Source organism: Vombatus ursinus, unplaced genomic scaffold (genome assembly GCF_900497805.2).
Source record: "Vombatus ursinus unplaced genomic scaffold, bare-nosed wombat genome assembly UNPS02014942.1, whole genome shotgun sequence".
NCBI classification, from domain to species: domain Eukaryota; kingdom Metazoa; phylum Chordata; class Mammalia; order Diprotodontia; family Vombatidae; genus Vombatus; species Vombatus ursinus.
In genome coordinates, this window is record NW_020954720.1 from 15,248,719 (window position 1) to 15,254,718 (window position 6,000).

The window sequence follows — 6,000 nt, forward strand, 5'->3', positions numbered from 1 at the left end:
CTAGTGCCAGAAATAATTAAAGAAAATTGTCCTGAAGTATTAGAAAAAGGGGGTGGGGTAGAAATAGAAAAAAAATCCATCAATCACCACTTGAAAGAGATCCTATGAGGAAAACTCATAGGAATATTATTGTCAAATTCCAAAACCCCCAACTCAAGGAAAAAATATTAAAAGCATCAAGAAAAAAAACATTTTAAATATGATCATGCCAGAATTAGAATCACACAAGACCTTACAGCAGAGGCATTAAAGGACCACAAGCCTTGGAAAACTATGTATTAAAGAGCAAAAGAACTGGGGCTATGGCTGAAAATATTATACCCACCAAATTAAGCATAATCCTAAATGCAAAAAATAATGGATATTTGATCAATTGTCAGACTTTCAAGACTTTGTTAAAAAAAAAACAAACAAAAACAAAAACAAACAAACAGAAAAAACAACCTGAACTTAATGGAAGATTTGACATACAAGAGCAAAGAGAAACATAAGATACATACCAAAGACTGATTACAAGTGATTCAATAAGGACAGACCATTTATTTTTCATATGTGTAAAATGTATGTCTAAGATTGTGATTAGTAATTGGGTAGTTCGTAAGAAAGATTTCAGTAGACTTGTGTATGATATGACTTTAAAAAGTAAAACCATTTAGGGACAGCTTAAAAGAGTAATTGTTTCATACTAATGAGGAACAAGAGGTAGAATCAATACATAGGAATTAGATGGGGGAGGAGATAGTTCTTATAAACTACTTTAATTGGGAATGGGTTTAAGAGGGAGCAATACATACGTACATACATATATACATATAAAAGTTTTCTAAATTCATACAGTGGGCTTCTCCTGGTACTTACTTGACAACTCTCCAAGGCTTTGTAGTGACTTTCTAACTAGTTGAGGATTATTAGTAGGAGAAATAAAGATAAAAAAGTATGATTTAGAATCAAATTTGGATTTGGTCTAGACAACCTGTATACATATATTATGCCTTAATAAGCCCAGCAGACAAAGAAAAATGAGAGGGATAGAAAACAAAGACTGTGCTGTATTGATATTCTTGGGTTTCTCTATTCTTTGCACTTGTTCCCATGCCACTGTGTGGAGTTCACACAAGTATGAAATAATATACTGTTAATCCATATGCTTCATACAGTTTAGCACTATAGTGATAAGTGGTTAATAACCATTAGTCTCCCACAACATATGAACCTTTCGCTCAAGGCATTACAATTGGGTATAATAATTCAGAATCTTATCATGTCATTATTTAGGATTGGAATAAGGGGAGGTACCATTGTGTGTATGCGTGTTGGGGGAGACACAACTCAATTTTAGCTATACTATTGTTTTAATTATGATTTTAGTTGACAGATTTCTTACTTTCAAATTAGTAATTTCCTGCCAAAGTGAAGCTTTTATAATATAGAGCAGACATCAGGCTGGTTCTAATCCTGTTCTTTTTGATGATAATTTTACTAAAAATGGCCTTTTTTGACTCAGGGACAGCAATACTAGGCCTTTCTAATGAAGGTTGCTATGTGATTTTACAATTTTTCCATATTATGGTGTTATAACATTTAAAATTCAGAGTTAAATAATGTATCCTGTTCAATATTTCCAATCATGTCTCTAAACAGTCCATAGTAGAGAAGTAACGAGAGTAACTGTCACGAAGATAAATTTTAGATGCCTATTGTCTAAATGACTGGTTTGTATGTTTATTCTGACAGTAATAATGGTTGTAAAAAATTATAGAAGTGACCATGGTATTTAAACATTTTCCAAACAACATAGAGAGAAAGAGAGAGAGAGAGAGAGAGAGAGAGAGAGAGAGAGAGAGAGAGAGACTAGTGTCAAAAGAAAACGCATAAAATGTGCCTTTGTTTTAAAATGTAAATGAGTTTTTTTTCCACAAATAAGTGAAACAGTGGAAGAAATAAACATGATTGAAGAAAATAACTAAACACAAAAAGCATTGTCAAGTATTGCTTAGGGGGATATCATAGATACTAAAAGGCTCATAAGGCAGAGCCAAGATGGCAGAGGGAAGCCAGGAAAATGCCTGAGTTCTCCCTAGTTTCCCTCAGAAACAAAATTAAGCCTCTACATGGATGTTGGAATTACAGAACCCACAAAAAAGATGAAGTGAAACAGTCTTCCAGCTTAAGACAACTTAGAAGGACTCTAGGAAAGTCCCGTCACACTTGGGTGAAAAAGGAGTGCAGTGCAGCCCAAACAGTGTCCAGGCAAGCCAGTGGGAGGTTCTTAGCTACATCAAAGATCAGCAATCAAGGCCTCTCAGTCCTGGCTAAGCAGGATAGGGGTACAGCATTTCAGCTGTGAGGTGTCCAGCCCCAGCACAGAAAGCAAACTGCCAGGCCCAGAATGCCTACACAACAGGCACAACTAGGTTGGGCCACCCTATCAGTGGAAAAACCATGAGCCCCGGAGATCCTGGCTCAGAAAGCCAGTGACCATGCCCCTGGCCTCCAGTGCAGGAAACTTTGGGTGGTGCACCCTGTGTCCCAGAAGCAGAGCTCAACTTTAAAAGTTACAAAGTAGGATAAAAATGAACAAAACAAAGAAAAGAGCCCTTACCATAGAAAGCTACTGTGCTCACAGAGAAGATCAAAAAACAAACAGAAAAGGGCAACAATATAAAAATGCCTATAGGCAAAGCCTCAAAGGGGAATATGTGTTAGTCTTAATCCAGAAAAACCTTCTTGCAAGAGCTCAAAAAGGTTTTTTTTTTTAAAATCAGATAAGAGAGGTAGAAGAACAAATTGGGGGGGAGGGGAGTTATACAAGAGAGAGTCAGCAGCTTGGAAAAGGAAGCACAAAAATTGACTGAAGGAAACAATCCCTTTAAAAAATACAATTGACCAAATGGGAAAAAAAATCCACTGAAGAAAACAACTTAAAAAGTACAATTAGCCAAATTAGGGGAAAGGTAGAGTTAGTTTTTCATAGCATGTCTACTATGGAAGTATTTTGCATAACTGCAAATGTATAACTTATATTGAGTTGCTTGCTTTTTCAATGAGGGTGGGTGGGGAGGGAGAATGGGAGAAAATTTGGAACCCAAAGTTTTAAAAACACATGTTTAAAAAAATGTTTTCACATGCAACTGGGAAATAAGAAATACAGGAAGTGGGGTACAGAAATTTATCCTGCCCTACAGGAAAATAGAAGGGGAAGGGGATAAGAAAAGGGGGGGAGATAACAGGGAAAGTAGACTAGAGGAAGGGCTATTCAAAATGCATGCCATATTGGGGTGAAGGGAGGGGCGAGATGGGGTGAAAATTTGGAACTCAAAATCTTATGGAAGTAAATGTCGAAAATTAAAAATAAATTTATTTAAAAAATAAAATAAAAACAAAAAACAAGGAAAAAACAAATTAGGGGAAAAAAGGAACAAAAGCTAACTGAAGAAAATGATTACTTAAAAATTAGAATTGGGCAAGTGGGAGCTAGTGACTCAATGAGACATCAAGAAACAGCCAAATAAAATAAAAATAATGAAAAAAATAGAAAAAATGTAAAATACACAATTGGAAAAAAAAAAAAAAAACACTGACCTGGAAAACATATTCAGGAGTGATAATTTTAGAATTATTGGTCTACCTGAAAGCCACAATCAAAAAAAAATTAAAAAGGTCTGTACAGTATCTTTAAAGAAATTATCCAAGAAAACTGTCCTGATATCCTAGAACCAGAGGATAAAAATAGTCATTGAAACAATCCAGTGACTACCTCCTGAAGGAGATCCCAAAATGGAATCCAAGGAATCCAAGGAATATTCTAGTCAAATTCCAGAATTATCAGGTCAAGGAGAAAATGCTGCTAGCTACCATTAAAAAAAATCATATATCATGGAGATACAGACAGGATTATACAGGACTTAGAAGCTTCTATATTAAAGTATCAGAGGGCTTAGAATACACTCCAGAAGGCAAAGGAGCCCCAATTACAACCAAGAATTAACTGTCCAGTAAAATTGAGCATAGTCTTTGAGGGGAAAAGATTGATATTCAATGTAATAGGGGACTTTTAAACTGTTCTGATAAAGATCACAGCTGAACAGAAAATGTAATCTTTAAATACAAGACTCAAGGGAAGAATAAAAAGGTAAACAGGAAAGAAAAATAAATATTTTATTCAATAAGGTTGAACTGTTTACATGTGAAGATGATATTTATAACTCTTGAGAATTGTGTCTCTATATGGCAGTTAAAACGAGCATACATAGACAGATTTATAGGTGTACGTTGACTTTGATGTGATGATAGCAAAATAGTTAAGGGATAAAAAACAGTTTTACTGGGAGAAGAAGAAAAGGGGAGGCAGAATTAGGTAAATTACATCACAGGAAGTAGGGCAAAAGATCTATTAGAGTAGAGGGAAAGAAGGGAGTGTATTAGCATTGTTTGAACCTTACTTTTACTGGACTTGGCTCAAGGAAGGAACAACATATACATTCAGTTGGGTATAGAAATTTACCTTACCCTATAGAGAAGTAGGAGGAAAAAGGAAAAAGAAAAGGGAGGGGGACTAATAGAAGGGAGAACAGAAGGAAGGGCAGAAATAGAGTGGGAAAGGGGAAAGAAAGGTGAGGGGGGCTGATAGAAGGGAGGGCAGATTGATGGAGGCGTGGTCAGAGGCAAAGCACTGGTGAAGAAAAAAAGGGTGAAAGGAGAGAGAAAAATATAAACAGGAGTGAAAATAGGATGGAGAGAAATACCATTAGTAATCATAACTATGAAAGTGAATGAGATGAACTCTCCCATAAAATGGAAGCAGATAACGGAGTCCATTAAAAAGTAGGATTCTAAAATATGCTGTTTACAAGAAAAATATTTGAAGTAGAGAGATACACACAGAGTAAAGGTAAAGGTCTAAAGCAAAATATATTAACCTTTAGCTGGAGTTAAAAAAAAAAAGCAGAGGTGGCGATCCTGATCTCAAACAAAGCAAAAACAAAATAGAAGTAATTAAAAGAGATAAGGAAGCATACTATATCTTGCTAAAAGGCACCGTTGACCAGTGCTTCTTAGAGTTTTTCCACTTGTGACCCCTTTCTGCATTTCCACAGTGTCCATTGGCATTTTGTGGCCTGAGGGCATGCACAGTACAAAGCGTGAATGCTTTGTGTTCAGAACCAATGGAGTTGTGTGATACAACATGGTCAAGTGCTACCAGAAACATCTCAGTTTCATAATACATTAATTGATTTTTGGTTGCTGCATGTTCAGAAACTTTTTACTGTTGCAAAATTTTTGTGACCCTATATAGAGTCACAACCCACAGTTTAAGAAGTGCTGTCATAGACAACGAAGTGATATTAACCCTAAATGTACATGCACCAAATGGTATAGTATCCAAATTCTTAGAATTTAAGTGAGTTACAGAAAGAAACTATTCTAGTGGGGCACCTCTACCTTCCCCTGTCAGAACATGATAAATCTAATGACAAAATATACAAGAAAGAAGTTAAGGAGGTGAACAGAATTTTAAAAAAAAGTTAGATATGATAGAACTCTGAAAGAAAATGAATGGCTATAGAAAAGAATGTACCTTTTTCTTAGTAGTACATGGCACCTACTAAAAAGACCGTTTAATAGATTATAAAAAACTTCACAATCAAATATACAAAGGCAGAAATGTTAAGTGTATCCTTTTCAGACCATGATGCAACAAAAATTATGTGTAATAGAGTCATGGAAAGATAGACTAAAATTAATTGGAAACTAAATATTCTAATTCTAAATAATGACTGGGTCAAACAGCAAATCATAGAAAGCATCAATAATTTTTTCAAAGAAAATGACAATAATGAGACAACATATCAAAATTTATAGAATGCAGCAAAACCAGTTCTTAGGGAAACTTTTTATCTTTAAATGCTTATATGAATAAAATAGAGAAAGAGAAGAACAGTGAATTGGGCATGCAACAAAAAAAGCTAGGAAAAAATGAAAATCCCCAATTAAACACCA